Source organism: Equus caballus, chromosome 20, assembly GCF_041296265.1.
Source record: "Equus caballus isolate H_3958 breed thoroughbred chromosome 20, TB-T2T, whole genome shotgun sequence".
NCBI classification, from domain to species: Eukaryota; Metazoa; Chordata; class Mammalia; order Perissodactyla; family Equidae; genus Equus; species Equus caballus.
In genome coordinates, this window is record NC_091703.1 from 6,411,979 (window position 1) to 6,423,461 (window position 11,483).

Here is an 11,483-nt window from a genome sequence, read left to right on the forward strand (position 1 = left end):
GGAGTGTTTGGTGAACAAAAAATGATTCTGACACAACTAGTGTTTCATGGAACACAATTTGTAAAACATTAACTGAGGTAATAAAAACATAAATTTTCTGAGTCCAAGGAGTGTTAACAAAGTATTCTTCAGTGTAAAGGAGAAGAGAATCTGCACTTTCCTATAATTGAGGAGGAGGAGAAGAAAGAGAAGGGAAAAAGAGAAGGACAAGGGAGGGGAGGGAGGAAGAGGAAATGGAAGAGGAGGAAGAGGAGGAGGAGAAAGGGAGAAGAAGAAGGGTCGGGGGGAGGAGGAAGAAGCTGTCATATGGCAGCATTATTTATTGAGGTCTTGCTCTGTTTTAGGCATTTTGCTAAGTGCTTGTATGACATGCATGATGTCATATAATTCTCACAACAACTCTATCAGTAAGGTGCATTATGATCCCCATTTTGCAAATCAGAAAATTGAGGCTTAGAAGGGGCCAGCCCCATGGCCAAATGGTCAAAGTTCCATGCGTTCTACTTTGGAGGCCCATGTTTGCAGGTTCAGATCCCAGGTACAGACCTACTCCACTCATCAGCCATGCTGTGGAGGCATTCCACATACAAAATAGGGGAAGATTGGCACAGATGTTAGCTCAGGGTAAATCTTCCTCACCAAAAAAAGAAAGAAAGAAAATCAAGGCTTAGAAAGGTTAACAGATTTGTCCAAGGTCACAGAGCAAGCAAGGAGGCTGGATTCAGACCTTCATCTCTAGGATGGCAAACCCGCATCGATCACTGCTGGGCTCACCTCTCCCGTACCTCCATTCTGTGTTCTCCGTGGTGAGGCCCTTTTATGCACAGCTTCTTATTTCATTCTTCACAACAACCTTGCTGAATGGGTGCTGTGCCCTCATTTCATAACGGATGGCAAAAGAGGGATTTGAGCTCAGTTCTTTTTGACTCCCAAATTCTGTGTTACTGCACTTATCCAACCTCTTTTCCACTGTTTTGGTCACTGTGTGTGCATTCTTTGGCCGTCTCTCAGCTAAATTAGGTTTATAGACAACATTCTGGACCAGACCTACAGACACACCTTGGTTCCACTGAGGCTGGAATGATGCTTTATAGCTTTATCCAGATCTTCTTGCTCATGATCTCTGACTTGTTGACTGCAAAACCTCCTTCATATTGGAAGGCTTGAAGTCGTTATACCTTGATGACCTCCCCCCAAAATTGTACATTGTTTTGTATGTGCTTTTTCTTCTTCCAATAGCATTATGGAGTTTTCCTAATTTTCCCTTATAAGCTTAGCATTCACTCCTCAGGAAATCTTTGTGTCAACCGCAAACTGGAAAATTTAAACATATACAATTAAAACTCAAAGGCAACAGTCTTTGAGGAGGAAAATCTCAGGAGTAGTAAGTTCCCAGCTGTGTGGTTCCTCTGGGTCCAAATTAAAGAGTCCATGAAACCATCATCCAGGTTCCCCAGGCACAATGGGTTCAGCAAAGAGTTTAGAGACCCATCTGGTTGCTGTCACAGTGGTCAGTGAGCCCAGCTTCTTCTTTTTCAGGTAACTTGAAAGACAGTAGTCTCAGGCAGAGAGCCCTGAAGACCCTGTGGGACTGGGAACAGGTATAGTAAGAGTGGAGGGTGAGTCTTGCATCTCTAAAAGGTCATGTGAATGTAAACAAGAAGTATGTATTGGGCAATCAGCCCATAAGGCAAATGATCCCAGCCACGGGAACGTTAGGGTTAGGACCAAATGCACCTACAGAACCTATATATTGGCTTGAACAATAGAGGGTTTCATGTGCTTGTTTGTTTTGTATCCCACCTAAAAGTAGTCCAAAGTTCAGCAATCCACGGCTGAAATGTTGATGTCATGATGTCACTGGTGATCCTGACTCCTTCTAGCTTTCCGCTCCCTGCTATGCTTGCAGAATAGCTGCATCTGCGTTCCAAGCTGCAAGAAAGAAGAGCAGAGGGCAGACACAAAGACTTCTGCTCAAATCTCATGAGCCACCCCTATCCACAAGGGAAGCTGGGAGCTGTAGTTTTTCAGCTGAGTACATAGTTGACTTCCAAAAATTCCGATACTCAAGAAGAAACGGGAAACGGGTGTTAGGCAGTTCATTATGGTCACCGGCCCACAGGGAATCCGATAAACCATGCACACTTAACAGACAACTCTTGGAGACCAGTCAATCTAGATTGAGCGAATGCTTATTTTCATTGTGATATTTGCACTCTGGGAGGCAGTCCAGACTTCCCCCTCATCCACATTGTCACCATAGCGGACATCACCACCAGCCCCAACAATCCTAACCAGTTGGCAGGAGTCTGTAGACAGTGAGCTTGGCTCCATGCTGCAAGAGATTTCCCCACCACTTTCTGTCTGGGTCTACCCTTTGCGTCTTGCAGAGCCAGGTAGCTTAATCCTAGCCCCCAGCAGGCAGTTCCCTCCGATTTTAGAGCATCATGCATACTCAGGGAGGGGAACTCTGAGAATGCTCCCTTTCTCTCTGTTGTACCCTTTGTTAGGGACACCGGGACCACTGAACAATGATTAAGCACCACTATCTACTAGGCACTGGGCTTGGTTTGGAGTCAACAGAGGTGAGGAGCATTTCCCTTCCTGAGAATTCAGGGACTAGTGGAGAGAAGCAGGTACACAAATAAATTACAATGTGATGTGGGAATGTTGCATTAGAAGTGTGACAGAAGTCCAGGGACACCAAGGGAGTCCCTGACTGCACAACGCTTGTCTTAGTCCATTCAGGCTGCTATGACAGAATTCCACAAGACTGGGTGGCTTATAAACAACCAAAATTTATTTCTCACAGTTCTAAAGGCTGGAAGTCCAAGATCAAGGTGCCAGCAGATTTGGTGTCTGGTGAGAGCCTGTTTCCTGGTTCATAGACTGTCATCTTCTCCCCGTGTCCTCACATGGCAGAAAAGGCAAGAGATCTCTTGGGCTCTCTTTTAGAAGGGCCATCCCCATCACGAGGGCTCTGCTCTCATGACCCAACCACTTCCCAAAGGCCCCACTTTCAAATACCCTCTCCTTGCGGATTAGGATTTCACCATATGAATTGGGGCAGGGAGGAGGGGGTACACAAACATTCAGACCACTGCATTGGTGGATCCCAAGCTTTAGAACACAGAAGAGAGCACCTGAGCAGCTTGTAAAAATGCAGCTCCCTATGTATTGTCCCAGGGGTTCCAATATTATAGATTCTAAATCCAGATCTACCAAATCAGTATCTCCAGGTTTGTCCTAGGAATGTGTTCTCTTTTTCCCAGATAATGTTGACACAGTAGTGGGTCCCACTTTGAGAAATTCTGCTCTAAGTGGTGAGGTAGGATGAATATGCTGGAGAAAGAAGGCTCAGAGGCAACCATTTGTGAACTAATAAGGAGGGCATTCTAGACAGAGGGGACAGCTTAGGCACAAAAGCCTGGCAGGGTCTGGTGTGCCTAAGTAAAATTAGACACAGAGACTAGAGCAAGAGGCTCCTTGGGGGCCTCAGGAGGTGCCAGAGCTACAGAGGTTGAGGCCAGACTATATTTATAGCACTCCATACAACAAGGGTTAAACAATTTTCCTCCGTGAGACAAGGCTACAAAGTAGGGACCTAGGAGCCTGAGCTCTGGGCTTCCAAATGGAGGACTGGCAGAACCACAGTGCATTTGAATCGGTCTAGACTGACCACAGATTTGCCCTAGCTCCTGTGCCCTGCCTTTTGTTCCCTCCCGCCCCTCTGCCTCAGCTCCGCCAGCCCACCCTCTCGGCCCTTTCTCCTCTGAGAGTTGGCATGTCCTGATGTGTGCCTCTGGCTTAGCTACTGTCCAATTTCTGGTTTTGTTCCTAATGCTTGATAATTTAACATCTAACAATTTTCTCAATGCTGCCCTGGCTCCCTCTGGCTGGCCGCATTAGCCTGCTTCACGGTGAAGATGAGGGCTATCCTCTCCACGGAGCCAATGGGGAGGCACGAGCTCCCCAGCCTGGCCCAGCGATTGCTCATCACCCCACTCTCACTTTCTCATTGCTGAGCCAGTAGAGTGGGCCAGTGTTCCCCCAGCTGGGGGACACACTTCCTGGGGGCTGGAAGACTTTCCAAATGATACTCAGGCAAGGATAGTCATACTGGCATCAATGCCCACATGTATTCTTTGCTAATATTCATCCGCTTGAAATAAACCTATGCTCAGAATACACCTTTTCTCACTTTACAAAAGAAAGATACATCCCTCCTCCATCCCAAATCTTGTTTTGGTTCTTTGCTGTGGGAGGGCTTGTGGAACAATTGGATCGATCAAAATTGATGATAAACCAAGGCCCTTAAGCTCATAGGCTTTCTGTTCTTCCCCACGTTATACATATTTCTGCAAGAAGAAGGACACGTTGGCCCATGGGGGCCCGTAATTCAGAATATCCAAAGTAGCAAAGGCTTGTGATGTTTATCCTTTAAAATGTAATTTTCACAGGACTATCAGATTTTCCAAAATACAATAAGTCAAACACACAAACAAAAGTTTCACCTGATATCTTTCAGATATGGCATGCTTTATTCAATAAATTAATGAAAATTTCTTTTATCCAATTATATGAAATATTTATTAAAATTCTAGTCAATCCTCATATTATTTCACCATATAAAATATTTAACGTTTCCTATCTCCTATTAATAAAAAATAAACATCTAAACTTAGGATGAAAAATTTTAGATGTCAACTTAAAAATGCATCGATGAGTACAGAGATTTTCAAAATTCTTTTACAAGGTTCATAAGCCAACATTTGAAGACACAGGGGTAGGACACTTGCCATCAAGGGTCACAGTTGTTTTTATTACATTTCAACATGTGTTAATTTCCTACTCTGTGCTGGGCACAGTGGGCTTTCTTTGAAATAAATGCATCTCTCTATACCCTAGAAAATTGTGGTGGGTTATCTGGCGTCAAAGAGCTCTGCTGTTGGCCTCTCACACTGAGAAATATTCGCATCACACTCCAGGTCCAGAAGTTGTGACCTGCACAGGAGGTCGTCGTGAAAAGGCAGTGTGCACCCAGTCACATATTTTGGGCCTTGGATTCTCTGGTGGCCAAGTGCATGAAGAAATGGCAACACAACATGGGCTGTGCTTCAATGCTGTGGTCTCCATCACGGGGTGCATGTTCCCTTGGGAGTGCACCAATGACCTGGAGAGCCAGGACACATAGAAAGTTTACTAGTAATGGAATACACATACATACCGGGAGTGAGTGCTCCAACGTGTCCCCACAGGAGCAGGAGATCCAGAAAACGTGGATTCGGACCATGAGCCAGCCATGAGATCAATGTGGGGCATCACCCACAAAGCCACTGCAGAGGAAGTCAGGCTCTAGCCAGACTTTGAATGATGGTTAGAATGTGGATAATTGGAGAGAAGCAGGGAAGGTGCCCAATTGCAATCAATCAGGCAGACATTTATCGAGCAGCTGGTCTGCGCTCAGCTCTGCTCAGGACTCTGAGGAGTTCGGGGAGGTAGACACAAATTTGATAAGGGAGTCCAGGCGTCAACACAGGGAAAATTCAGGTCTCTCTGCAAGGTAGTATGTGATTAAGGCCCGAGTCTGTGGATACAGTGAGCACCCTGGGAATATGGAGGTGGGAGAGCTCCCAGCTAGGCTAGGGGTCAGCGGTGGCCTTGTGCAGGATAAAAAGCTGCGTGGGGCTAGGAAAGGTAAGTAGGATGTGGATGGTGTGGGAAGAGGGAAGGGCATCCCAGGTAGAGAAAACAACAGGGACCTAGGCTTGGGGATAGAACTGACTGTGCTATGTTGCAAGAAAGTGAATGGCTTCGGAATGTTAAAAACCAGGGCGGCTTGGCTGCTAAGACAGTCATTCTTTCAATCAGCAAACACAGAGCTCCGATTTACCAGGTACTGCAGATACCCAGCGAGGAAGACCGCTCAGCCTTGGCCTTCACAGAGTGCGTAGAAGTGCACGAGACGCTGGACAAGAGTTAGGATTGTGGGAAGGGAGGGAAGAAGAGATTCAGATCATCACAAAGCTCACGACCAGAGATCTAACCAGGTCTGGGAAATACGGAGAGTTGGGGGCCTCAGGGCAGACGGTGGGGTTGAGAAGGGGCTTGGACAGCAGGATTATGTCAGACTGGGGAGGGTCTCGAAAGCTAAGGAGAAGCAGTTGCTCTTTATTCCCAGTGATTTCACACGGCTGAGCATGAAGCCATGGCACCTTCTTCACTAAGGAAATGGCTTATTGCTGGTTAGGCCCCAGGAGGATCCGTGTAACGGCGGCTCGAAGGATGGGTTTCGACAGAAAGGGAGTGGAAGCCAGGGAGCCAGGTAGGGAGACGCCGCGAGAATATAGGAGGGACATTTCCCATCCCGCAGTGCGCATTCCAGGCCAGAAGGAGGACAAGTGCAGTTATTTAAGATAAGATTTCCACCACAGCTGCCTGGACCAGCCTCTTGTCACTATTGACGTTCTTCCAAGGGACAGCTTTAGACCCCAGCGGGGGAAACACAAATATATAAATTTTGATGGAAAACAAATAGGAGACAATGTTATCATTTCGAAAGTGTAATTACATTTTCCACATATTCATTTCAAGCTATTAGCAGCTTCTTTCTCTTTCTGTCCTTCTTGCTCTCTTTAAAAAAAGTTTCACATCCTTGTGTGAGTATAGTTATCATTTCAAACTATTTATGATGAATCCTAACCACAACCACAGCTGTTAGGTTCTCACGGATTAGTGAAGTGAGGCCCAACAGCGCAGAGAGGAAATGGAGAAACAGAGTGAGGCCTTAAACTGCCCAGTAATGGGACAATAACCCCAGACCGGTCACATTTCACTCAGGCCCTTAGAAAGCGCATGTGTTCTTCGGTAGCTATTTCCAGGGCTCTCAGTTGCAGGGAGGATCTGGGATGTGTGCAGAAGTCACCCTCACAAACCCGAGCACAGCTTCAGCAGCGCCCAGTGTGCGGGGTGGGGGTGGGGCCGCTGCCTGAGCTCTATGCGCGGAATCCAGCCCGTGCACCAGGGCCGGCTGAGAAGCTGCCCTGGGTGGCAGATTCCTTTGCGCTGAAGGATGTATCCCTGACTTGTAAACAGTTCACTCCTGTTAGCTGCCCTGGTCTGTGGCTGGTGCCGGGAAGACTGAGGTTGCAGGTCGGATTCGTGAATGGTCAGTTAGCTTTGCACAGAGGGAAACTTCGTTCTCTTCACTAGCTGCGCCCCCAGCCTGGCCAGCATCTAACAAATGCAAGCCAGGTGACGCTAGTGGTGTTCTCCTTGGGAAAAGCAGCTGTGAGCTCATCCTTTCAGAGAGCAGCTCAGTGATGTCATCCTCACCCACGAAGGAAGTTTATTGGATTTGCAAACACCTCGTCTGTAATGTCTTCAGCTCCCCTCCTGGACACCACGTTGTAAATATAAAACGCAGGCTCATTTACACTTTAGGAGGAGTAAGATCCGTCCGACTGATCAAAGGCTTGGACGCGGGAGGAGCCGGGATTCGCTTGCCAGCCTTATGGAAGAGAATCAGCTTGACATGAAAAAGTGCTTAAGGTCAAAGGGGAGGTGGTGTGAATCATTTTAACCAGAGGCTCAAGGAAGCTGATTGGAGCATGCCCCACCCCTCTCATGTGAACACGAGCAAACAGAAACGGTTTCTAAAATGAGAGTCTGGAACATCAGATGTTAAAAAGCAAATTCATATTAGCAGTCTCTGAAGGACTCTCGGCTGTGGAAGCAGTTTCGATTCCTCCAACCACTAGCTTAGACTTGACGAGTGACCTGAGGCTCGTAATTGTAGCATTTCTTTTTCCCTTTTAAATGTTTAAAAATGTGTGTGCAATATGCAGCCACAAGAGCTTACTTTCAAATGGTTCTCTGTCTACCTGTAGGAAAGCGAAGACACTAAATCGTGGCGGAGCCAGATGGTCTGGCTTTGTCTTCGTTTTGGCGAAGAATGAGACACAGCCAATTCTGGGCTGTGCCGCGCTCAGGTGTGTCCCTTCACCTGAGCCTGGATCACTCTGCCGTTAAGGAGCCTCCGAGCAGCTGACATACAAGCTATGCCTCCAAGTGCTTTCAGGCTGAAGTTTCATTGTTTCACTTTAAGAAGGCATCAGCCATAGTGAAGACGCGTTATTTTTACTTGTTTTACTGGCACCTCCATTCTTTCAATGACATTTCCTACTCTGTATCCAAAGTTGATGCCAAGCCTTGATACACCTCATAAAGCTACCTCTTTCTGGACTGGCAAGTGCAGAAGGGACAAATAAAGCTTGAAAGCAAAAAAAAATTAGTCCGTGGAAGTCATTAGCACGCCATTTTCTTTGTTCAGATACTTTCCAGATTATTGGATGCTCGTTTTGGAAATCAAAGCATCTATATCAAAACATCAATAATATATTTATTGCCAATATATCTAAAGATTAATATTCTTAATGCATTTGAAAAAACATTTGGTTGAGCTAATAGTCAACCATTTTTTGACCTATAAAAATGTTGATTACGCATAGTTCAACTTAACCCTAAGACCTTGACAGATAAATGGACCCAGATTATTAATAGAAAATAGAAATGGCTTAAAGCATATGGAAAAGTTGTAACCTTGCTAATAGATAAATGCAATAAAAAGCAAACACAGTCCATTTTCAGCTACATGAGCAGCAGGGCTGTTTAGAGAGTCTGCCTTGCTTGGGGCAGGGGAACAGGAACAGTGCTGGAGGCCATGCAGTCTGACGCAGCCCTTTTGGAAAGCAAATTGGCAATAATGTAACAAACACATTTTGTTCTGTCTTGTTTTTTCAAATGTTCAAATCTTAGTTCTAGTAATTCCAGTTCTGTGAAGGTATCTAGAGGAAAAGTCTTCTGTCCTAAGTTACACATTTGTAACAGTAAAAATTTGGAAGAGGGGCTAGCCCGGTGGTGCAGCGATTAAGTGCCCACGTTCCACTTCGGCGGCCCTGGGTTCGCCAGTTCAGATCCCGGGTGCGGACATGGCACCTCTTGGCAAGCCATGCTGTGGCAGACGTCCCACATATAAAGTAGAGGAAGACGGGCACGGATGTTAGCTCAGGGCCAGTCTTCTTCAGCAAAAAGAGGAGGATCGGCAGCAGCTGTTAGCTCAGGGCTAATCTTCCTCAAAAAAACAAAAAAATTGGAAGCAAACTCCGTGTCCAAGAATAGAAAAATTCAGCAGTAATTAGACGCATGGAAAGTAGAGTCAAACACACTTGTCTATAAATCCGTCTGTGGCTTTTCCATAATTGTGTGATGTTACACAAATTACTTAAAACTCTGAGCCTCAATTTTCTTATCAATTTATGTAACAAGAATAATTCCTACCTCAGTGGGCTGTTATTAGGATTAAATGGAAAAATGTAAATAAATTGCTTGGAACAGTGTCTGGAACGCAGAAAATGCCAGCTTCTCTTTATTATTATTATTATTTGGTCATCCTCAGTATTATTCAGCTACTGAAAGCATGTTTAAGCATAATTTGTAATAACATGGGAAACATTATGTTATGTGAAAAATCAAAGCATATGGTTAAATAGAGATCATAGTCCAGACTCTGTAAAATATCTATAAAAAGAAGACAAGAATGGATGAAATATAGGTCGAAATTTAACAGAGGTTGTCTGGGTCTTGGAATTAGGGGTGATTTTACTATGTGCTTTCAACTTCTGAACTTCTGTGTCGTTTCCAACCTAGCTATAATGAGCATGCATTATTATTACCATCGGAAAAGGATAAACTGTATTTTCTAAAACACGTCACCAGCCTCCAGTATTAGCCTCCAGACAGGGCAGGTAATTGTTTTTATCCATGAGTCCCAGGCAGGATGGAATGACAGCTGGGATGCAGGGACAGAGGACTAGACAATGAGCTAGGACGCCTGGCTTCAGGGTCCTGGATCTCCACGTAATACGCTGCACCCCTGGCCATGGTGGGCCAGGCTGAAACAGGCACAGCATTTGATGAGCTCAAAGCTTCCCTATGGAGCCCATAGAGAACTGTCTCCTTTCTCCCTCTCAGAATGCTTAGCTCTGTGACATACTTTGGTTCCCTTCTCTTGCTAGTGGTTGGATGGAATAATTTGGCCGAAATAGTCTGTCAGCTCCTATCCCTTGTTGTGGGTTGAATTGTATCCCCCAAAATTCATACTTTGAATTCCTAGCCCCCAGTACTTCAGGAAGTGACCTTACTTGGAAATAGAGTTGCTATACATGTAATTAATTAAGATGAGGTCATTAGGGTGCCTTAATCCAACACAACTGGTGTCCTTATAAAAGAAGAAATTTAGACGTGGAGACGCTCGCTCAGAGCATGAACACACTCTCCACACAGGGCAGATGCCATGTGAAGACTGGAGTTCCGCTGCCACAAGCCAAGGAACTACCAGAAGCTGGGAGAACAGAGCCTTCCCAGCACCTTCAGAGGGAGCACGGCCCTGCTGACGCCCTGATTTCAGACTTCTGGCCTCCAGAACTGGGAGACAGTAAATTCCTGTTGTTTAAGCTGCCCGTTTTGTGGTACTTTGTTATGGCAGTGCAAGCAAACGAATACAGCCCATTTCTACTCCCTCCACATCGTGCTCTTCCTCCTTCCCTCCCTTCCAAAGGCAAAAACGAAGGCCCTCTGGATCAAACGAGTGTTCTGCGTGGTCCATTGGGCAGAATGGGGCACAGAGCCCTCCCCCGGGGCACTGTGCAGTCTGAGTCAGTGAAGTTACTCAGTGACCCGTCCACAGTCCAGCCACAGCTGCTTTCCGGTGACGATGGACTCAGTCACCTGTGGGAGAGTCATACAGAACCTCTTCCACCTCTTTGTTGGACGTCTGTTCGAGGTAAGAATCCCCACGTGCTTTCATTGCATGAGTGTTTATTCTGTACACCATAAAATGACAAAAGAAAACTAGTGTGATGTGTGTAAGAGCAAACCTACATTACTGTGTTTGTTGAATTATAAATTTGTCTGGATGTGAGAGAGGCTCCACATGCGTCTTAACAAGTTAGCAATGCACTTCTCTGTCACGTAATCCAAGCCAGCATGGGGGCCTTGCTTGTGAGGTTTACTTCTGTGACGGACTAAACCTTTGTGTACGCTCCAATTCATATGTTGAAACTCTAACCCCCACCATGATGGCATCTGGATTTGGAGTCTTCAGGAGGTAATTAGGTTTAGATGAGCTCGTGACGGTGGGGTCCCATGATGAGATTAGCATCCTTATAAGGAGGGGAAGAGACCACAGCTCTCTCTCTCTGCCCGGTGAGGACGCAGCAATAAGGTGGCCGTCTGCAAGCCAGGAAGAGGACCCTCACCAGGGAACCGAACTGGCCAGCACCGTGGTCTTAGACTTCCCGGCCTCTAGGACTATGAGGAGTGAATGTCTATTGTTTAAGCTGCCCAGTCTGTGGTATTCTGTTGTGGCAGCCCAAGAGACTGCGACAACCTTCTTGCTCTGTCAGCCTTTGTCCTACAGCTCC